At 44.1% G+C, this 23,783-nt stretch overlaps 1 long non-coding RNA gene across 1 annotated transcript in view; it reads left to right on the top strand.

The window, feature by feature from the left end:
* Nucleotides 1-5,088, top strand: part of LOC142403090 (uncharacterized) — a 171,493-nt gene extending 166,405 nt beyond the window's left edge. Inside the window, exon 2 of the long non-coding RNA XR_012773608.1 lies at nt 5,012-5,088. This is a non-coding gene — a long non-coding RNA (uncharacterized LOC142403090). The remainder of the gene's footprint in view (nt 1-5,011) is intronic.
* The last annotated feature ends 18,695 nt before the right edge of the window (nt 5,089-23,783 follow it).

Genomic DNA, 23,783 nt, shown 5'->3' with positions numbered 1-23,783 from the left:
TCAAAGACAATTGTAAATGTATACAGATAACTGGTAACAAGCTCAGGAAGCAGAATGTGAATCAGAGGCAGTATAATTTCCCTTAAGCCACTTAGCTGGGCAAAGGCTAGTCAATGGAAGGGGAACTTGCTGTGTAGGGCAGAAGACAAAAAAGAAAAAGAATATTCACAGAATCATAGAATAGTTTGGGTTGGAAGGGGCCTTTAAAGATCATCTAGTCCAGCCCCCCTGCCATGGGCAGGGACATCTTTCACTAGATCAGGTTACTCAAAGCCCTGTCCAACCTGACCTTGAACACTTCCAATGATGGGGCATCCACAATGTCTCTGGACAACCTGTTCCAGTGTCTCACCACCCTCATCGTAAAGAATTTCTTCCTTATGTCCATTCTAAATCTACCCTCTTTCAATTTAAAACAGTTGCCCGTTGTCCTGTCACTACAGGCCCTGGCAAAAAGTCTCTCTCTGTCTTTCTTATAAGCCCCCTTTAATTACTGAAAGGCTGCAATAAGGTCTCCCCAGAGCCTTCTCTTCTCCAGGCTGGAACAACCCCAACTCTCTCAGCCTTTCTTCAGAGGAGAGGTGTTCCAGCCCTCTGAACATTTTCATGGCCCTCCTCTGGACCCGCTCTAACAGGTCCATGTCTTTCTTGTGCTGGAGACCCCAGAGCTGGATGCAGTACTCCAGGTGGGGTCTCACCAGAGCAGAGTAGAGGGGGAGAATGACCTCTCTCAGTCTGCTGGCCACGCTTCTTTTGATGCAGCCCACGACATGATTGGCTTTCTGGGCTGCAAGTGCACATTGCCAGCTCATGTTCAATTTTTCATCCACCAGTATATCCCCAAGTCCTTCTCTGCAGGGCTGCTCTCAATCCATTCATCTCCCAGTCTGTACTGATAGTGATGGTTGCCCTGACCCAGGTGCAGGACCTTGCACTTGGCCTTGTTGAACTTCATGAGGTTCACATGGGCCCACTCCTCAAGCCTGTCAAGGTCCCTCTGGATGGCAGCCCTTCCCTCTAGGGAATCAACTGCATCACTCAGCTTGGTGTCATCTGCAAACTTGCTGAGGATGCACTCAATCCCACTGTCTATGTCATTGATGAAGATATTAAATAGTACTGGTCCCAGTATGGACCCCTGAGAGACACCACTTGTTACTGGATTCTACGTGGACATTGAGCCATTGACTAGAACTCTTTGGATGTGGCCATCCAGCCAATTCCTTATCCATCTAACAGTCCATCCATCAAACCCATATCTCTCCAATTTAGAGGCAAGAATGTTGTGGGGGACCATATCAAAGGCCTTACAAAGGCCAGGTAGATGACATCCATAGCTCTTCCCTTGTCCACTGATGCAGTCACTCCATAATAGAAGGCCACTAGATTAGTCACGCATGATCTGCCCTTGGTGAAGCCATGTTGGCTGCCTCTAATCACCTCCCTGCCTTCCATATGGTTCAACATCTCTTCCAGGAGGATCTGCTCCATGATCTTACTGGGCACGGAAGTGAGGCTGACTAGTCAGTAGTTCCTAGGGTCCTCCTTTTTACCCTTTTTAAAAACGGGTATGATGTTTCCCTTTTTCCAGTCACTGGGGACTTCGCCTGACTGACATGACTTTTCAAAATATGATGGAGAGTGACTTGGCAACTACATCAGCCAATTCCCTCAGGACCCTGGGGTGCATCTTGTCAGGTCCCATGGACTTGTGTATCTTCAGGTTCCTCAGGTGGTCTCGATCCTGATCTTATCCTATGAAGGGAGGGACTTCGTTCCCCCACTCCCTGCCTTGAGGTTCAGGGGCTTGAGGGATGTGGGAAGGGAGATTACCATTGAAAACAGAGGCAAAAATTGTGTCACTTGTTTTTTCCCTGGGTTTTGTTCCTCTCTCTCTCTCTTGTTGTTTTCCTTTTCATTACAATTTATTATTATTTTATTTTATTTTATTTCAATTATTAAACTGTTCTTATCTCAACCCACGAGTTTTCTTACTTTTGCTATTCAGATTCTCTCCCCCATCCTGGCAGGGGGGGAGGGTGAGCGAGCAGCTGTGTGGTGCTTGGTTGCTGACTGGGGCTAAACCATGACAGTACCTCAGCCTTCTCCATGTCAGTTGTCACTAGTTCGCATGTCTTATTTATCAGGGGTGGGTGCATTTTCTTTAATCTTCCTTTTCTGGCCAACGTACCTGTAGAATCCCTTCTTATTATTCTTTGCATCCCTTGCCAAATTCAGCTCCAGCTGTGCCTTAGCTTTCCTAATCCCATCCCTATGCATCCAGGTAGTGTCCCAGGATGCTATATTCTTCCCAGGATACATGTCCCTGGTTCCACTGCCTATGCATTTCCTTCTTACACTTTAGTTTCACCAGGAGGTCCTTACTCAGCCAGGCTGGTCTCCTGCCTTCTTTGCCTGATTTCTTACACATGGGAATCGAGAGGTCTTCTGCTCTAAGAAAAATGTCCTTGAAGAGCTGCCAGCTATGTTCAGCTCCTTTGTCCCTGAGGGCAGTTTCCCAGGAGGTCACATCCACTAGTTCCTTAAACAACTGAATGTTTGCTTTCCTAAAATTAAGGGTCCTGACTCTACTCTTCACTTGGCCCGTAGCTCTCAAGGTTGTGAATCCCACCAGGGCATGATCACTGCAGCCCAGGCTGCCACCAGTCTTGACCTCTCCAATTAGTTCATCTGTTGGTGAGCAAGAGGTCCAGTAACCCTTCTCCTCTGGTTGGGCTGTCTACCACCTGGATTAAGAAATTATCCTCGACACACTCCAAGAGTCTCCTGGACTGCTAGCATCTTGCTGTGCTGCTTTTCCAGCAGATGTCAGGGTGATTGAAGTCCCCCAGCAGGATCAGAGCCTGCGATTGTGATGTTTCCTGTAGTTGAAGTAAGAACGCTTCATCCACAGGCTCCCCTTGGTTGGGCAGCCTGCAGTAAACACCAACCACGAGGCTTCCTTTGTTTGCTTGGCCCCTAATTTTAACCCATAAGCTCTCAACCTGTTCATCGCTGTTTTTCAAAGACAGGTCTGTGCAGTCAGTCTATTCTTTTACATGGAGGGCACCCCCCTGCTCCTCCCTCCTTGTCTGTCCCTTCTGAACAGTTTATAGCCATTGATTGCAGTGCTACAGTTGTGCGATTCGTCCCATCACGCTTCAGTGATAGTGATTAGATCATAGCTTTCTAGCTGCACAGTGGCTTCCAGCTCCTCCTGCTTGTTACCCATGCTGCATACATTGGTATAGAGGCACTTCAGCTGGACTACCTACCTTGTCACCTTTTTAGAGGAGCATGCCCTAATTCCTTTGAGGCATTCCACAGGTGTTTCCCTGTTGGTTCCTAATACATTAGCAGCCCCTGGCTCTTCTCTATTGCTCAGAACTCCACTCTCCTCCCCCACTAAATCTAGTTTAAAGGTCTCCTTATAAGTCTGGCCAGCTTGTTGGTTAAGACCCTCTTGCCCCACTTGGTCAGGTGAATCCCATCAGCTCCCAACAGACCCAGCTTCTCAAAGGCAGATCCATGATCATAGAAGCCAAAACCTTGAGTATGGCACCAACCATGCAGCCAGGCATTCACCTGTTCAGTTCGTCTTCTCCTTCCTGAACCCCTTCCTCTTACTGGGAGGATAGAGGAGAACACCACTTGTGCTCCAGATCCTTTTAACATTGCTCCGAGGGACATACAGTCTCTTTTGATGGTTCTAAGTTGCCTCATTGCAGTATCATTGGACCCTATGTGGAATAGTAGGAGTGGATAATTATCTGTGGGGTTCACCAGGCTCGGCAGCCTCTCAGTGACATCACGAATGCAAGCTCCTGGTAGGCAGCAAACTTCTCTAGAGAAATTGTCTGGATGGCAAATGGGTGCTTCCGTGCCTCTCAGTAAGGAGTCTCCATTTACTAATACTTTATGTGCTTTTCTGGTGGCACTGGTTCTAATGCAGGTGGATGGTTGGATCAACTTTGCATGGTCAGCTTTTCCTGGATCCTGTTTGTTACTCATGTGCTCTTCATTCTCCAACCCCAGAGCATCGTCTCTGTTACGTAGGGGCACTTTAGGGGAAGGTTTTTCCTTCTGCCCTGAGCGGAGACAAGGGTCCAGTCTCCTTCATCTTGTGAGTTTCTTGTGTCAGTCAACTCAAGGGTGAATTCAGGCTTACCTTCCCCTTGCACAGCCTTAAGATTGGGCTGTCGCTCAGCCTGGGACAGCGCACAATACCATGTACTGATCTCCCGCTCACATTCCGGGAAAATGTGCTGCATGTTTACCTTTTTAACAGGACTGAGATCTGATAAATATGGCATCTCATTATACCAACATTCAATAAAGAATGTGGTATTTGAGTCATTCTTAATAGATAGCAAGCAGGTTCCCCAAGCTACTCAGTAATATCTGATTATGTTCTTTGTGGAGACTGGAAAATAGCTGTGATGTGTTTCACTTCTCAGGATTCTTACTGACACTTTTAGGATCCTAATACACATTGATTTTACCAAAGATGCATACCTAGGCTGTATCTGCTGTACATTTACATTTCCTATGTATTTTAATTTTACATATATTATTCTTTATTACAAATGAATAGTGATGGCTGTTCTAATCACTATCACACCAAAGTGCAGCATGGGAAATTCTGATATGATATAAGGATTATTTTTTACTTTTTTTTACCATGAGGGTGGTCAAATACTGGAATAGGGGCCCAGCGACCCAGCGACCTCCATCCTTGGAGCTGTTCAGGACTCAACTGGATAAGACTGTAGTGCACCAGGGCCAGTGTCTGTTATGATCCCAGTAAGAAAGGCAGTCAAATCCCATGAGGTTTTGATTAAAAGGCCAATAATTGGAGCTAAAACTAGAAGGAAAAAGAGAATAGATAATTGTGGTTTAGCCCCAGTGGGCAATTAAGTACCACACAGCCGCTCACTGACCCTCCCCCCACAGTGGGATGGGGGAGAGAATCTGAAGAGCAAAAGTAAGAAAACTCGTGGGTTGAGATAAGAACTGAGGAGGAATTAGGCATTGCGGGAGTGAAAGGGTTAACAAGATTGAAGTACTGAGGGTCCAGGTCATGTCCGAGGGAAGGAGGCTGCGCGTCTGGAGCAGGGGTGGACGGGATTAGAGGGAGGCAGGCGAGCGCGTGACTTTTGTTGTGAAGGAAGGAACTGCAAGGTTGCAAGAAGATAGCTGAAGGGACACATGAAGGACGCGTGAACAAGACATATAAACCAATAAGAGTTCTCTCAGTAACGCTTGTGTAAACAAGTAGAAAGTATATAAGCCATGGAATATTTCAATAAGGGGTCTTCGATTTACCCTCTATCGGAGTCCTTGCATCAATCCGCTAAAAAGAACAGTTTAATAATTGGGAAAAAAAAATAAATTGTAATGACAAGGAAAATAAGAGGGGAGAGAGAAAGGAACAAAATCCAAGGGAAAAAACAAGCGATACAACTGCTCACCACCTGCCAACTGATGCCCACACAGTCCCCGAGCAGCGATCGCTACCCCCCAGCCAACACCCCCCAGTTTATATACTGAGCATGACGTCATATGGTATGGAATAGACCTTTGGTCTGTTTGGATCAACTATCCTGGCTGTGCCCCCTCCCAGCTTCTTGTGCACCTGGCAGAGCATGGGAAGCTGAAAAGTCCTTGACCAGTGTAAACACCACTTAGCAACAGCCAAAACATCAGTGTGTTATCAATATTATTCTCATACTAAAATCCAAACCACAGCACTATACCAGCTACTAGGAAGAAAATTAACTCTATCCCAGCCAAAACCAGGACACTGAGAAAGGGAAGAAAATAGTCCAAATCCTCCTGAAAGCCGGTTTTGCCATAAAACAAAGTAAGGTCAAGGGACCTGCACAGGAGATCCAGTTTTTAGGAATAAAATGGCAAGATGGATGTCGTCAGACCCCAATGGATGTGATTAACAAAATAACAGCCATGTCCCCACCAACTAGCAAAAAAGAAACACAAGCTTTCTTAGGCATTGTGGGTTTTTGGAGAATGCATATTCCAAATTACAGTCTGATCGTAAGCCCTCTCTATCAAGTGACCCGGAAGAAGAATGATTTCAAATGGGGCCCTGAGCAATGAAAGCCTTTGAACAAATTAAACGGGAGATAGTTCATGCAGTAGCCCTTGGGCCAGTCCGGACAAGGCAAGATGTAAAGAATGTGCTCGACACCGCAGCCAGGGAGAATGCCCTTACCTGGATCCTCTGGCAGAAAGCACCAGGGGAGACTCGAGGTTCACCCCTAGAGTTCTGGAGTCAGGGATACAGAGGATCCGAGGCCCGCTATACTCCAACTGAAAAAGAGATATTGGCAGCATATGAAGGGGTTCGAGCTGCTTCAGAAGTGGTTGGTACTGAAGCACAGCTCCTCCTGGCACCTTGATTGCCTGTGCTGGGCTGGATGTTCAAAGGGAGGGTCCCCTCCACACATCATGCAACTGATGCTACGTGGAGTAAGTGGGTCGCACTGATCACACAACGGGCTCGGATAGGAAACCCCAGTCGCCCAGGAATCTTGGAAGTGCTCATGGACCAGCCAGAAGGCAAAGATTTCAGAATATCACCAGAGGAGGAGGTGATGCGTATGCTGAGGAGGCCCCACTGTACAATAAACTGCCAGAAAATGAAAAGCAATATGCCCTGTTCACTGATGGGTCCTGTTGTACTGTAGGAAAGCATCGGAGATGGAAAGCTGCTGTATGGCGTCCTATATGACAAGTGGTAGAAACTGCTGAGGGAGAAGGTGAATCGAGCCAATTTGCAGAAGTAAAAGCCATCCAGGTGGCTTTAGACATTGCTGAATGAGAAAAGTGGCCAGTGCTCTATCTCTATACTGGTTCATGGATGGTGGCAAATGCCCTGTGGGGGTGGTTACAGCAAGGGAAGCAGAGCAACTGGCAGCACAGAGGCAAACCCATCTGGGCTGCAACATTGTGGCAAGACATTGCTGCCCGGGAAGAGAACCTGGTTGTAAAAGTACGTCACGTAGGTGCTCATGTACCCAAGAGTCAGGCCACTGAGGAACATCAAAACAACCAGCAGGTGGATCAGGCTGCTAAGATTGAAGTGGCTCAAGTGGATCTGGACTGGCAACATAAGGGTGAATTATTTATAGCTAGGTGGGCCCATGACCCCTCAGGCCATCAAGGAAGAGATGCAACATATAGATGGGCTTGTGATCGAGGGGTGGACTTGACCATGGACACTATTGCACAGGTTATCCATGAATGTGCAACATGCGCTGCAATCAAACAAACCAAGCGGTTAAAGCCTCTGTGGTATGGAGGGCAATGGCTGAAATATCAATATGGGGAGGCCTGGAAGATCAATTATATCACACTCCCACAAACCCACCAAGGCAAGCGCTATGGGCTTACAATGGTGGAAGCAACCACCGGATGGCTGGAAACATGTCCTGTGCCCCATGCTATCGCCCGGAACACTATCCTGGGCCTTGAAAAGCAAGTCCTATGGCGACATGGCACCCCAGAAAGCATTGAGTCAGACAACGGGACTCATTTCCGAAACAACCTCATAGACACCTGGGCCAAAGAGCATGGCATTGAGTGGGTATATCACATCCCCTATCATGCACCAGCCTCTGGGAAAATCGGAAGATGCAATGGGCTGTTAAAGACTACACTGCGAGCAATGAGTGGTGGGACATTCAAACATTGGGATACACATTTAGCAAAGGCCACCTGGTTAGTCAAAACTAGGGGATCTGTCAATCGAGCCAGCCCTACCCAATCAAAACTCTTACGCACTGTAGAAGGGGATAAAGTCCCTGTAGTGTACATAAAAAAACATGCTGGGGAAGACAGTCTGGGTTACTCCTGCCTCGGGCAAAGGCAAGCCCATTTGTGGGATTGCTTTTGCTCAAGGACCTGGGTGCCCTTGGTGGGTCACGCGAAAGGATGGGGAAGTCCAATGTGTACCTCAAGGGGATTTGATTTGGGGTGAGAATAGCCAATGAACCAAATGGTATTATATTAATTGCTATATAATACTCTATGTCATCACTTTTATGGTTACTATACACCATATCAACAGTATTTCAGTACAAATCACCCAGATTAATGAAGAATGAACTTTGATGAAACCAAGGAAAGTGCAGTGATGGAACCAGAACTGGCTTCAGCATGCAACAATCCAACACCACACACCATCTTTCCTGCCCAGAAGGACTGTTATGACAGATGGAGCCCAAAGTCATGGACTAAATGAACTCAACGGACATTTTAGTGGGATGGCCTATAGACCAATGGAATGAGATCTGTGTGTATATATCAAAAGACAGGGAAAGTGGTGGTGATTAATTGGAATGTATTGGAAAGTGTAGAACCTGGGCATGATGTAGATGGTCTAGAATAAGGGGTGGATACTGTCCTGGTTTTGGCTAGGATAGAGTTAATTTTCTTCCTAGTAGCTGGTATAGTGCTGTGATTTGGATTTTGGTATGAGAATAATATTGATAACAGGCTCATGTTTTGGCTGTTGCTAAGTGGTGTTTACACTGGTCAAGGACTTTTCAGCTTCCCATGCTCTGCCAGGTGCACAAGAAGCTGGGAGGGGGCACAGCCAAGATAGTTGATCCAAACAGACCAAAGGGCTATTCCATACCATATGACGTCATGCTCAGTAGATAAAGCTGGGGGGATTTGGCCAGGGGGTAGTGGTTGCTGCTCGGGGACTCTCTGGGCAGGTGGTGAGCAGTTGTATCACTGTTTTTTTTTCACTCGGGTTTTGTTCCTCTCTCTCTCTCTCTCTCGTTGTTTTTCTTTTCATTACAGTTTTTTTTTTTTTTTTTATTTTGTTCCAATTATTAAACTGTCTTTATCTCAACCCACAAGTTTTCTTAGTCTTGCTCTTCCGATTTTCTCCCCCATCCCACCAGGGGGGGAGGGTGAGCGAGCAGCTGTGTGGTACTTAATTGCCGACTGGGACTAAACCACAACAGTACCTCATGCTGTGTCTTCTCTCCTTGAATATAAAGGGCACCATTGGATCTCCCCAAGCAGGTTAGCTAAATATCAAGCAGTGCTGCTGGAACAAGGTGATGTTGTAATCTCCCTGACATCTGCTCTAAATCCTGCAACCCTGCTCCCGATTTCCGAATCCGGTAAATTGCATCATGACTGCTTAACCACCATCGAACAAGTGTATTCTAGTAGGCCTGACCTGCGAGACGAACCCCTACCAAATGCAGAACTGGAGGTATTTACTGATGGAAGTAGTTTTATGTTGGAAGGAAGACGAAAAGCCGGATATGCAGTGGTAACACCTACTCGGGCCTTAGAAGCTAAATCTTTGCCTAGTAATACATCTGCTCAAAAGGCAGAATTGGTTGCACTAACACGAGCTTTGGAGCTTAGTCAGGGAAAAACACTCAATATTTACACAGATTCTAAGTATGCCTTCGGAGTAGTGCATGCACATGGGGCAATTTGGAAAGAAAGAGGACTATCAAGTTCACACGGGACCCCGATCAAATATGGAACAGAAATAATGAAGCTTTTACAGGCAGTCCTTCAACCGAAGGAGGTTGCTATAATGCATTGTAAAGCACATCAGAAGGGAAACAGTGAAATCACAAAGGGAAACCGAAAAGCAGACCAGTTAGCAAAAGAAGCAGCATTACAGAAATCAAAATTTGAAGGAGCTTTAATTCCAGTACCCCATTTGGAATTATCACCCCCACAATATACCAAGAAGGAAAATAAATTGGCAGAGCAATTAGATTGTTCCAAAAATGATCAGGGTTGGTGGGTGACACCACTGAAGCAATTATTAATTTCTGAAAAGATGATGGAAATTCTACTCGAGAAACTGCACCAAGAAACACACTCGGGAGCAGATGCATTAGTGCTAATTGCCAAAAGACACATCATTGGGCCAAGAATGCAAAGCCTAGAGGATATAATAGTCAAAAAGTGTGCTCTCTGTTGTGCCAATAACCCCAAAATTGCAAAGAAAAACATGGGAGGAATCGTAAAACAAGGAATAACTCCCAGGGAATACTGGCAAATAGATTTTACAGAATCGACAAGGTGTAATCTGTATAAATATTTTTTGGTAATGGTAGACACCTTTTCTGGTTGGCCTAAAGCTTTCCCTTGTCGCGCTAAGGCGGCTAGGGAAGTGATTACAATTTTACTGAAAGAAATTATCCCCAGATTCGGTGTTCCAGAAGGTATATCTTCCGATAACGGACCCCACTTTATTGCAGAAATAGTGCAGGGAGTTTCTAGATTTCTAGACATTCAATGGGATTTGCATACCCCTTGGAGGCCACAGTCCAGCGGCAAAGTAGAAAGAATTAATCAAACCCTAAAAAGACAGATTTCTAAAGTGTGTCAGGAAACTCAAATGAAATGGGTAGATATTCTACCCATAGCATTAATGGGAGTACGAATTACAGCCAGAGTTAGGGAAGGTGTTAGTCCATTTGAGATCCTGTTGGGGAAACCACATCCAATCAATCATTTAACCACAAAGGGAGACCAAATGCATATAGAGGGACAGGCTGTAATTACAGAGTATTTGATTTCTCTCTCGCAGAGTTTATCCTCCCTGCATAGGTACTTAAACCAGAAGACTCCCATTCCCTTGAACACTCCAGTACACCCATTCCAGCCAGGAGACACGGTCTACATATGAACTTGGAAAGATGAGCCCTTGAAAGAAAAGTGGAAAGGACCATATACAGTGCTATTAAAAACTTATACAGCAGTAAAGGTGAATGGGATCAACTCCTAGATTCATTATACTAGAGTGAAGAAGGCGCCAGACCAGGACAAGTGGACCTCTATGCCAACTGGCGAACTGAGACTCTGACTAACCAGGGACTGTCAATGAATTGTATCAAGGTTTTTCTTTTAGAAAACCACTATTGAAGTTACCCCTAGGACACTCTCAGAAAGTGTTATGAATTTAGCATGGTTACAATTAAAATTGTATCTGTGACATTGATTAACCTAGCATTTACTTTTTTTAACAGAAATCTAGTCTTAAAACTTGTCCAGTCCTTTGGAAGAATCCATAATGTCAGCAGTGTAATGGCCTGTTTACCATTACCTAAATCTGCAGCCGATCCCCTCGAGTGGGGAATTCTAACTTTAGATTTAAACTTAACCTTTGACACATTATTATCGAATGGATCTTAGAAGCTATCTTCAGTCCCCAAATTACCTCCTTTCAGAATCGAATGTGGTGGTAAAATCTGACAGGGCAAGTAGAACTATTAGCGAATGCAACTAAAGCAGGATTACAAGATTTAAACACTCAGTTATAGGAAACTTCAGACATGACATTGCAGAACAGGCTAACCTTAGATTTAATGTTATTACATGAACACGGGGTATGTGGGTACCTGTATCTGAAAAACAAAGGTTGTTGCATCCACATCCCCAATATTGTCACCAAAATCGGGAATCAAACTCCTTAACACCAATGTAGTATTAAGAAGCAGGCATTCTTTATTACGGCGCCAGATGCACGGGGATCGTTCCACCTAGCGTGCATACTGCAGGTTACATTAACCAAAGCTTATATTGTCCAATTACATGCATATGCATCAAATTTCCCGGAATGATCATACATATTCATTCTATTTCCCAGAACTAATTATCATATTTGCGTGGTCATTACGCATGCATCCTTGAACTCTGAGGGGCTTCCGTGGGGGTCTCTGGTGGTCCTTGGTGGTTGTACAGGTGCGTCCTTTAGTTGGCCCCTTCTTCTGGGCATGCGCAATATCACCTTGCTTATGTAACTTGCTTCCCTTCTTCATGGTGCATGGTCCCTAACAATGATTTGGCACCCTTAACACAAACCAATTATTCTAACCACCCTCGACTCATTGTCAAGATGGGCTGGGGCTGTACTGGGAGCATAGCAGCATGTCCATACTGCTCCTTGTCCAATTGTCTTTGGGCATGGCAGCATATCCATAGCCATAGGTGTACAAACACAATATTAAAGCATTGTCTATCCCTCTCCTATCTCTATGTTGCTTAGTTACAAAAGAACAAACTAATTATTTTGGTTACATCTGGTTACAATATGGCTGAACATTTGGATCAACAAATAGACAAAATAAAACAAGTGGCAAAATCAAGTAGAGATATTCAAGCCTCTATGGAAGGAGGATGGTTAAACAAAATATTACAAAGTTTTGGATTCTCCCTAACTGGATGGTTGGCAAGTTTACTTCAAACGATGATTATAATTGTAATCATCATGATAATTATCTGTGTTGTCATTAGTTGTGCCTTAAAATGTGTTAGATGACTAATTGTACAAGCTACTGCCAGAAATTATATACTGTTAATGAGAACTAATTATGAGACATATGAGGACTATGAAGAAAAGTCTCATAGTCTCAAAGGGGGGAAATGATGTAAGGACCATAAAGGCTTTGTGAAAGAAGATACTTTTTGTATGAACAATGCATGCCTTGCTAACGACTGTGCCCTTGAAGAGGAACTAAAAGACTGATAAAAGGGGAACATCCTGCCCTAGAAGGCACGGAAGACTGGGGGAGTGCCAAAGAAACATGAAGTCAGGGAAAAAACTGCAGTAACTAGGGAAAAGGTAAAGGTGGCAGGGGGAGATCACGAGCACTGACTCAATTAAAGACCAAAGAAAGCTACCCCCCCACCTCTTTCAAGCATGCGCAGAATATTAAAGTAGCACTATAGCTTTAAGTTGAAACAAGAGAAATGTAGACCAATAGAAAACTGCTTTGTGTAATTACTTATGCATATGTATAACTAGATCATGTAAATATTGTACCTGCATGACCAAACTTTGTGCTAGCTTTGTGGAATAACCACCTAGCACCCATCTCTGCGCAGACATGAAATAAAATACCTCTGCCCTGTGTTTATATTGGCATCTCGCACACTGGGTAAACGACCCCACGCTCTAACAATTAACAAAGATAACAATACCAAGTATCTTGCAAGACTTTTGTAGCCAAGTCAGATTTTCTACCATTGTGGCACTTAAGAAAGAAAGAATTGACAAGTGTCTTGTAAAAAAATCATCCAGATAGAGCTGCAAACTGTTCTGCATGGGCTAACTCTTATGCTGTTATCATGAGTCTCTCAGTACTTGGAGCCTCCTTCAGAAAGACTCAGTCCCTTGGGCCCTAATACTACGTGAAAAATCTATACTTTCTTTTCTTAGTTAGTTACTAATCTTAGTGGTTACAAAGAGAAGCCTGAAAATGTGGACCATAAAACGTCAAAAATCCAGAGGCCCAAAACCTAATATATAATTTTAAAAGAGATTTTCATTTTTTATGCCAGTTTCATGGGTTTTGTACGCTTAGTCTGTCTTGCCAATCCTGTATGATCTTTTACTGAAAACAGAAGGTTAAAATCTTGGCACTGTCAGGAATCTGAATTTTAAGAGAACATGATTTTGTTAGTTATGATAAAACATATATTAATTAATTTCATTTTATGGCAAGCTCTTCAGACCAAGTTTTTTATTTGTTTGTTTGTTTTTTCTTTAAATATTTTTCCTTATTTTGTGAAGTCTCCAATTTGCCTGAATAAAAATATGAACAGGCTCTTACACATTTTTGATGGAAGAGCTGAATGATCTTGTAAATGTCTAAAAACCTCTAGATTGTTTCAGAAATGTTAAGGGTGATTTTTGAAACTTTCTGGAATTTCCACACTAGTATTTTTTTCCAATAGACAATAACTATTCTATCCCTAGCAATAAACATCCTGCACCCTCCAAGTGACAGAAAGTTGCTTTAATTGTGAATTTTTTGCCCATTGTGCCCACACAAAAATGTGTGCTTATGCACACATGTGCATGCACACACAAACACAACATGTCCCAAACAATCTATTTTTCCAAATGCAGCATAAGGATATTTTTGTCTCCTTTACTCTTCAAGAGCTGCATGTCCTAAGTTATGCAGAAAGTCGTATTAGCTGAATATAATAACCCTCCATCTGCTGAAAGAGATTGTAGCCAACCTAATGGTTTTATCAACTGCCCCAAGTAGAGTGATGATTTTTGCTGAAAATTAAGCAATGCTCTCATTATAAACATACTCTTAAAACTAAACTTTTGATCTATTGTTTGGCCTTATTGCTCTTAGTATAGGAGTTGAAAGTTTGACGAGGACTATTGAGTCTTGACTCAATATCCTTCCATCAGCAGGAACATGAAGCAGGTTGCCTGTCTGAATAACCCTCTTCGAAAAATGAAAAGGAAAGGACTATGAAACAGTAACCTCTCCCATGTTTTGAGCCACATTTGAATTTGAAGCATAAAAGGGTAAATACAAAGGAAATGCATCTGACATCAGTAGGGAAACTCCATATCCCAACAAAAACAGAGTTTGGTACTATTACAGTGATAAGTATTACATTGTGATACTCCAAAAGCTAAAGTGATTATCTAAAATTTAAACGCATAATTTCTGTTGCTATGTTTAAGCACATCTGATCTTTAAAATGTAATAGTCCATGGACTGGAACATGGGCTCTTCAGTGCTTCCTAACATATATCCCATAGAATTATAGGGCTGGAAGGAATCCCAGGAGGTCATCTAGTCCCTACTCATCCCCAGAATAATATCATACATACCTGTGTCCTTCCTGACACACATACTTATGTAGTCTGTTCTTAAAGATGTCTAGCAATGGAGGCATCCCACCCCCCTAGGCAGTCTGCTCCAGTGATTTACTAGTCTTCCTGCTAGAAAGCTTTTTCCTAGCATCTAACTTAAATCTTTCTTACTGCAGTTTAAGCCTGTTATTTCTTATTCTGTCCACCACGGCCACAGAGAACAGTCCAATAGTCCCTTACTTCTTGAAGCAGTTCATTTGAATACTGTATCTCTGTCTCCATTCTCTCTTCTCTTTTGCAGGCTAAACAACCCCAACTTATCACTCCTCTGTAATAGCTCATGTTCAGGGTGTTTGTTGCTATCCTCTCTACTCTCTCCAGCTTCTTCACATCTTTCCTGAAGAACAGTGTGCGTCTTGCAGATGACACTGCTGTTGATGCAGTTCAACATGGGATGTGCCATTTGTGTGACTTTGTTGATTCACATTGTGATATATGATACCTCTGATGTCCTTTTCTAGAGTTGCTCCCCCTTTCTGTATATATATAGTTCACTCATCCTGCATACATGTCCCTGCTGAACAGCATCTTAGTTTTTTCCCAGTCCATTTCTCCAATTTATCAAAATCCCTCTTTATGAAGATACTGTCTACTAGACTGTCGTGGTTTAGACCCAGCCGGCAGCTAAGCACCACGCAGCTGCTCACTAACTCCCGCCCGGTGGGATGGGGGAGAGAATCGGAAGAGCAAAAGTGAGAAAACTCGTGGGTTGAGATAAGAACAGTTTAATAATTGGAACAAAATAATAGTAATAATAATAATGAATTGTAATGAGAAGGAAAACAACAAGAGAGAGAGAGGAAAAAAACCCAACGGAGGGAAAAATAAAAATAAAATAAAATAAAATTATACAACCGCTCACCACCCGCCGACTGACGCCCAGCCAGTCCCCGAGCAGCGATCGCTGCCCCCCGGCCAACTCCCCCAGTTTATATACTGATCATGATGTCATACGGTATGGAATAGCCCTTTGGTCAGTTTGGATCAACTATCCTGGCTGTGCCCCCTCCCATTTCTTGGGCACCTGGCAGAGCATGGGAAGCTGAAAAGTCCTTGACCAGTGTAAACACCACTTAGCAACAGCCAAAACATCAGTGTGTTATCAATATTATTCTCATACTAAAATCCAAACCACAGCACTATACCAGCTACTAGGAAGAAAATTAACTCTATCCCAGCCGAAACCAGGACAGTATCCACCCTATATTCTATACCATTTACGTCATGCCCAGGTTCTACCCTTTCTAATACAATTAATCACCACCACTTTTCCTGTCTCTTGATATATATATATATATGTACACACAGCTACCATTCCCTTGGTCTATGGGCCATCCCACTAAAATGTCCGTTTAGTTCATTTAGTCCATGACCTTGGGCTCCATCTGTCGTAACAGTCCTTCCGGGCAGGAGAGATGGTGTGTGGTGTTGGATTGTTGCATGCTGAAGCCAGTTCTGGTTCCATCACTGCTGCACTTTCCTTGGTTTCATCAAAGTTCATTCTTCATTAATCTGGGTGATCCTTACTGAAATACCATTGATATGGTGTATAGTAACCATAAAAGTGATGAAATAGAGTATTATATAGCAATTAACATAATACCATTTAGTTCATTGGCTATTCTCACCCCAAATCAAATGCCTTTGAGGTACACATCGGACTTCCCCATCCTTTCGTGTGACCCACCAAGGGCACCCAGGTCCTTGAGCAAAAGCAATCCCATGAATGGGCTTGCCTTTGCCCGAGGCAGGAGTAACCCAGACTGTCTTCCCCAGCATGTTTTTTTTATGTACACTACAGGGACTTTATCCCCTTCTACACTACGTAGAAGTTTTGATTGGGCAGGGCCAGCTCGATTGGCAGATCCCCTAGTGTTGACTAACCAGGTGGCCTTTGCTAAATGTGTATCCCAATGTTTGAATGTCCCACCACCCATTGCTCGCAGTGTAGTCTTTAACAGTTCATTGTATCGTTCAATTTTCCCAGAGGCTGATGTGTGATAGGGGATGTGATATACCCACTCAATGCCACGATCTTTGGCCCAGGTGTCTATGAGGTTGTTTCGAAAATGAATCCCGTTGTCTGACTCAATTCTCTCTGGGGTGCCATGTCACCATAGGACTTGCTTTTCAAGGCCCAGGACAGTGTTCCGGGAGGTGGCATGGGGCACGGGATATGGTTCCAGCCATCTGGTGGTTGCTTCCACCATTGTAAGCACATGGTGGTTGCCTTGGTGCTTGCCTCCCCTCCTCCTCTGGCGATATTCCAAAATCTTTGCCTTCCGGCCAGTCCTTAATCACTTCCAAGATTCCTGGGCGATTGGGGTTTCCTATCCGAGCCCGTTGTGTGATCAGTGCAACCTACTTACTCCATGTAGCATCAGTTGCATGATGTGTGGAGGGGACCCTCCCTTTGAACATCCAGCCCAGCACAGGCAATCAAGGTGCCAGGAGGAGCTGTGCTTCAGTACCAACCACTTCTGAAGCAGCTCGAACCCCTTCATATGCTGCCAATATCTCTTTTTCAGTTGGAGTATAGCGGGCCTCGGATCCTCTGTATCCCCAACTCCAAAACCCTAGGGATCAACCTTGAGTCTCCCCTGGTGCTTTCTGCCACAGGCTCCAGGTAGGGCCATTCTCCCTGGCTGCGGTGTAGAGCACATTTTTTACGTCCTGCCGTGCCCGGACTGGCCCAAGGGCTACTGCATGAACTATCTCCCGTTTAATTTGGTCAAAGGCTTGTTGTTGCTCAGGGCCCCATTTGAAATCGTTCTTCTTCTGGGTCACTTGGTAGAGAGGGCTTACGATCAGACTGTAATTTGGAATATGCATTCTCCAAAAACCCACAATGCCTAAGAAAGCTTGTGTTTCCTTTTTGCTAGTTGGTGGGGACATGGCTGTTACTTTGTTAATCACATCCATTGGGATCTGGCGACGTCAATCTTGCCATTTAATTCCTAAAAACTGGATCTCCTGTGCAGGTCCCTTGACCTTACTTTGTTTTATGGCAAAGCTGGCTTTCAGGAGGATTTGGACTATTTTCTTCCCTTTCTCAAAAACTTCCTCTGCTGTATTGCCCCACATGATGATGTCATCAATGTATTGCAGATGTTCTGGAGCTTCACCCTGTTCCAGTGCCGTCTGGATCAGTCCATGGCAAATGGTAGGGTTGTGTTTCCACCCCTGGGGCAATCGATTCCAGGTGTACTGAACACCCCTCCAAGTGAAAGCAAACTGCGGCCTGCACTCTGCTGCCAAAGGGATTGAGAAGAACGCGTTAGTGATATCAATTGTGGCATAGCATTTGGCTGCCTTTGACTCCAGTTCGTATTGAAGTTCCAGCATGTCCAGCATTGCAGCACTCAGCGGCGGCCTGACTTCATTCAGGCCACGATAGTCTGCTGTTAGTCTCCACTCTCCATTAGACTTTTGCACTGGCCATACAGGACTGTTAAAAGGTGAACGAGTCTTGCTGATCACTCCTTGGCTCTCCAGTTGACAAATCATCTTATGGATAGGAATCAGGGAGTCTCGGTTGGTGCAATATTGCCTCCGGTGCTCCGTTGTGGTAGCAATTGGCACCTGTTCTTCGACCCTCAGCAACCCCACAACAGAAGGGCCCTCTGAAAGACTGGGCAAGGTAGACAGCTGTTTAATTTCCTCCGTCTCCAAGGCAGCTATACCAAAAGCCCACCAGTACCCTTTTGGGTCCTTGAAATACCCTCTCCTGAGGTAGTCTATGCCAAGGATGCACGGAGCTTCTGGGCCAGTCACAATGGGGTGCTTTTGCCACTCATTCCCAGTTAGGCTCACTTCGGCCTCCAATACAGTCAGCTGTTGGGATCCCCCTGTCACTCCACAAATACAGATGGCTTCTGCCCCTTTATAGCTGACAGGAGTCGCCTCCAGAGGCTGCGGGCTGGTTCCCCTTTTCCAATCGCTTTGTCAGTGCCCCCTTCCCTAGAAAGGGATCCCAGCTTCTTGGCTTCCTTACGCTCTAATTCCAGGCTACTGGCCCACTATCCCAGCATCAGAGCAGCCAGGTGACAATACGCTCGCCTGGATGACGGCTGAAATCTTTTCGCATATCTCGCAGCTCACTCAGGGATAGGGATCAGGTGGTTTCCATCTCGTTTACGAGTTCTTCCTCTTCCTCTCTCTGTGATGGCCCTGCTCTTTCATCTTCCCTTTCTAAACGAGCTGACTTTTGCTTCCAGGATTTCTTGTTATGTATAGGGGCAACTGATACTGACATGGATTGGTTCCCTGTTTGAACCGCAGTGCTTGTTAAGAAAATTAACTCTATCCCAGCCGAAACCAGGACATAGACATACACACTCTCACACACCATAACCAAATTTCTCAATCAGTTCTGACAGTGTGTGACACAGGTCATATCAATGTACAACAAATGACAGAAATGCAGAATACTTGTGCCCTATTGCATGTTATACTGTAATTGACATTATAATAATTTTAACCATAAAAACTGTTTAGAGGATGCTTTTTCACAGACCATGAGTCACATGAAACAGTTTGTGTTACTTGCCTGTATTTGTGGGATTTGAAACTGGGTTCCTTGACCAAATTATTTGATGGCTGAGACCAGGGTTCTCAGTTGGACCTTTCACTTAATACCTGGAAGAGTGGGATGTTTTGCCTGTAAGGCTGAAAGAGTATCCTCCATGCCACTGACTGAACTCTTTAAGTGTGCCCTCTTGTGTAGCTTCAGGGAATGCTCTCTTCGTCTCCCTCTAGAGGCTGGACCATGTGTAAATTTGTAAATGTGTTACTATTTTCTCTGTAAGAACTCCAGTCCTCTCTCACACATTTAGTGTCAGAGAACAGTAAAAGCAGACTGTTCCACAAGTGAAGGTGAGACAAGGGTGACCACAACACAGGTAGTGGCAGTACCCTCACCAATCAGTGTGCAGTCCCAAAGCACCTGAGCTGGGTGAGTGGGGATGGTCACAAGAAAAGGTTCCATGAACAGTCCAGAAATCATCAGACAAAGGCAAGGCAACAAGTCAGGTCCAAGGTCAATCTAAGAAGTCCAAACAATAATCAGACAACAGGACTGGGTACAGATACACCCATGACATAGCTCAAGCAAGGACTGAAGGCCCAGGGCTGAGCTTAAATGGGGCTCCTGGGACCATGGGCAGTAGGTGGAGGCCCCAGTTGAGGCTGGTCAGGGCCATTAAGGCCTTTTAGTGCACTCAGGACCCTGATACTTGGAACTTTAGCTTTTAGATTCCTCAGTTCCACATTCAGTCCCTGCAGACAGGATGTTGGAAGACACTGTGCTTTGGAAAGATCAGGTCCCAGCTGTCAGAAAATGAGAGAAACAGGAATAGTGACTTAGAGAACTCACCAGCTTGCTTGCTTTGGAAGTATGTGGTACAGTCAGGGATAAAACTCAAGTCCCCTTCAGGCACAGCATAAAACCTTAATTGTACAACCACTTCCTCCATGCTTACAGCTTCTTTGGTGGTGGTTGATAGAAAGCAAAAGAATGCCAGAAAACAGATTATGCAGTCTCTGCTCCTGGCTCTGGGAGAAGAGTACAATTATTGCTTGGAAGAGAAGCTGCAGTTGGGGCAACTAAACAGCCAAGACTATGATATGAAAATATAATATTAGAAAAGTATGTAATCTGAGCTGCTTTTTGATAAATATCACAGCAGAAAATGAGGTGAGGACCAGCATCCTCTGATGGGCATACAGTTGTGATGAGGATAAAGTCAGCAAGAAATCTTTGAACCACAGGGAACAGAGAGTACTGGCATTGCTGGCCTAGAAGCTGTGTAATTATAAATATGGCAGTGGAGTTTGGGGAGGGGGGTTCCACCCTCCCCCTGACACGCTAACACTTAAATACAGTGAATGTATCAAGAGGATAATAGTACCAGTTTTACAGTAGCTTTAATCCATCTGTCACTTGAATGTGCAATCTAACACCCATATTAAAAACATGTAACATTTAAGATACTAAGATTCACATTTTAAAAGAATGAGCCTTGGTAAACATTGTTCTTCAGGGTATGCTGCAGGAAAAGTCATGCGATTTTTTTTTTTTTTAAGAAAGCTATTGCCACAGTGCCCTCATTTCCTAAATATATTGAATTTGGGAATAAACTAGTAGTGGAGACTTCAGTAGGTCACTGATAGGAGAAGCATAAAAAGCTTTTGAGATGGCACAGAACTGTCGTCTTGGTTGTGTGGCAATCCTTTGTAGCAATTGCCCTAATAATTCTCACTCTCACCAGACTCAGGAATTGGCCATAATGATGAGACCTAGCACTGTCCAGGGAGGAAATAGATGGCCAAAGTTGACTCAGCAAAAAATTTGACCTCTCCTCCCTGTTAGGAGATGTTAAAAGTGGGGCTATCTCCTCCAGATGCTCTGGCCCAGTACTTCCTCCTGCCCAGCTGCTGGAGCCAAGTCTGGTGCGCCCTGGGACCCAGGGCCTCTGTATGTCAGGTACCACTGCCCGGATCCCAGGGTCTCTTACCCGCCTGACGGTTCTTCTATACACTGGCTAGTCCAGCATGATGCTCGCTAGCAAACACATGCACACACTCACATACTCATTCCACAGGCACTCTACACTCACAAGTCCCCCCAAGATACCATCACAGACCCTTGCCTGCCTGATACCTCTGCCCAGACTCCTACTCACTGGCTAGTCTAGTTTGAAGTTTGCTAATGAATTACACACCCACACTGTGGTGGGTTTAACTTGGCTGGCCGCCAGGTGCCCACCAAGCCACTCTCTCACTCCCCCTCCTCAGCAGGACAGGGGGATGAAAATAAGATGAAAAAAGCATGGGTCAAGATAAAGGCAGTTTAATGAAAAAAAAAAAAAAAAGCAAAAGGCTGTGTGTAGAAGTAAAGAAAAAAAAAAAAGAAAAGGAGATTCATTCTCTACTTCCCATCAGCAGGCAATGTCCAGACACCTCCTCAGAAGTAGGGCCTCAGTACGTGTAGCAACTGATTCAGAAGACAAACACCTTAATAATGAATGTCCCCTCTATTCCTTTCTCTTAGTTTTTATTGCTGAGAACAACATCCTATTATATGGAACATCCCTTTGGTCAGTGTTGTGGTTTAGCTTCAGTTGGCAACTAAGCACCACACAGCTGCTCACCCTCCCCCCCTGCCAGGGGGATGGGGGAGAATCTGAAGAGCAAAAGTAAGAAAATTCGTGGGCTGAGATAAGAACAGTCTAATAACTGAAATAAAATAAAATAAAATATAATAATAATAATAAAATTGAAATGAAAAGGAAAATAACAAGAGAGAGAGAGGGAGAGGAAAAAACACAGGGAAAAAAACAAAAAAAACCCCCGCAAGTGATGCAACCGCTCACCACCCACCGACCAATGCCCAGCCAGTCCCCGAGCAGCGATCGCTGCCCCCTGGCCAACTCCCCCCAGTTTATATACTGAGCATGACGTCATATCGTATGGAATAGTCCTTTGGCCAGTTTGGATCACTATCCTGGCTGTGCCCCCTCCCAAGATCTTGCCCACCCCCAGCCTACTGGCCTTAGGGTGAGGCAGGGGTTTGGAGAGACACCCTTGATGCTGTGCCAGCTCTGCTCAGCCAAAACGCTGGTGTGTTATCAACACCATTCTAGCTACAAATACAAAGCACAGCACTATGAGGGCTGCTATGGGGAAAGTTAACTCCATCCCAGCCAGAGCCTATACTGTCAGCCATGTCAAATATGAGTGCTGCCTTTGGGTTTCAGACTGTTTTCTCACTTGGAGGGGTGGGTATTTTCAGATTGTTGTTTTATCTATTCCCCTTTTAAAGAAAGTAGTTGAAAACACATGCTATTACAGAAATAGGAAGATCATGATATTTCCATAGGTCCTCTAAGATTAGTGAAGGCAACAGTGTCACACACTGCATTGCAAATTGAAATAATTCAACATGGTCCCTTAATGAGGAGGAATAAGCAAAGAAAGATGAATCAAGACTAGCAAAAATGCAAATCATCTCATTGCTTATGAGATTAAATTCATTTTTGCTAGCCCTGATTCATCTTTCTTTTTAAAATCAGACAAACAGAAAGGCTTCCTAGATTTTTTCTCTGTTATGTTTTTTGTTGTAAATTTTGCAAAGTGTTATCTTCCTCAAAGGTTAGACTTTCTTTCCCCCTTTTCTGACCATATTTCACACCTAACAAGTAGGTCATTTAAAGCAATCATCCTCCCTAGGCCAGCAGATGTCAGTCTGATACTGCAGTGGTTTTGCTGTTCTATTGCTTATCACGTTTTTGCCCTTTAGGTGCCAACCTGGATTCACTGGAGCAAGATGTACCGAAATGCTGCCCATGAAAAATCCTAAACCAAGAAAGTATGTTAAAATAATCTGAACTTTTTTTTCCCAAATTACAACAACAAAATCACTAGTACTTGGTGTTTTCACATTTCAGTTGGAACTGGCATCTTTACACTCTGATTTATTACTTGATCCTTTAAACTTGACACTGTACACCGTGGCATTATTGAACTCCCAAATGTTACTCCTTTAGTGTTTTCTCAGTTTAATCCCTCCATCCACTCACACATCTGTTTGTATTGCACACACTAGCAATTTTCTTGTTTGGAAGACTGATGTAAAATGCTACCCTAAAAGAACAAACTCACTGAAATCGGTGATGTACAGATTCTGTTTCCTAGCTGCCTTCAGAAAAGTACATTCTAAAAGCAATTTGGGAATTTGGAATGGTGAATTTCTCTCTCATATCTCGAAACACACTTTGATCTGGATTGTTTTGGGTTTGATTGGGTTTTGGGGTTTTTTTTTGGGGGGGGGGTGTGATCTTTTTTGTTTCCACAGAGCAAATGAGTTGCTTTCAACATGTTGAACCATTTTGACACACTAAATCAAGATTCTTTTTCTGAAAGTAAACTCACCAATTCATATCAGTTCACACTGAAGGTTTTTCTTTCTTATCATATATTCACCTCTTCTCTTTTCTGTGTTTTTCTCTACTATTTTTTTGTTTGTTTTTCCTCTCAGGTGCCTAAATGCATTTACAGGTTATGGCTGCCAAAACTACATAATGGCCAG

This window comes from Mycteria americana (genome assembly GCF_035582795.1).
Source record: "Mycteria americana isolate JAX WOST 10 ecotype Jacksonville Zoo and Gardens chromosome W unlocalized genomic scaffold, USCA_MyAme_1.0 Scaffold_33, whole genome shotgun sequence".
In the NCBI taxonomy this organism is placed as follows: Eukaryota; Metazoa; Chordata; class Aves; order Ciconiiformes; family Ciconiidae; genus Mycteria; species Mycteria americana.
The sequence above is the reverse complement of the archived record's forward strand: the minus strand, read 5'-3'. Positions and strand labels throughout refer to the sequence as shown.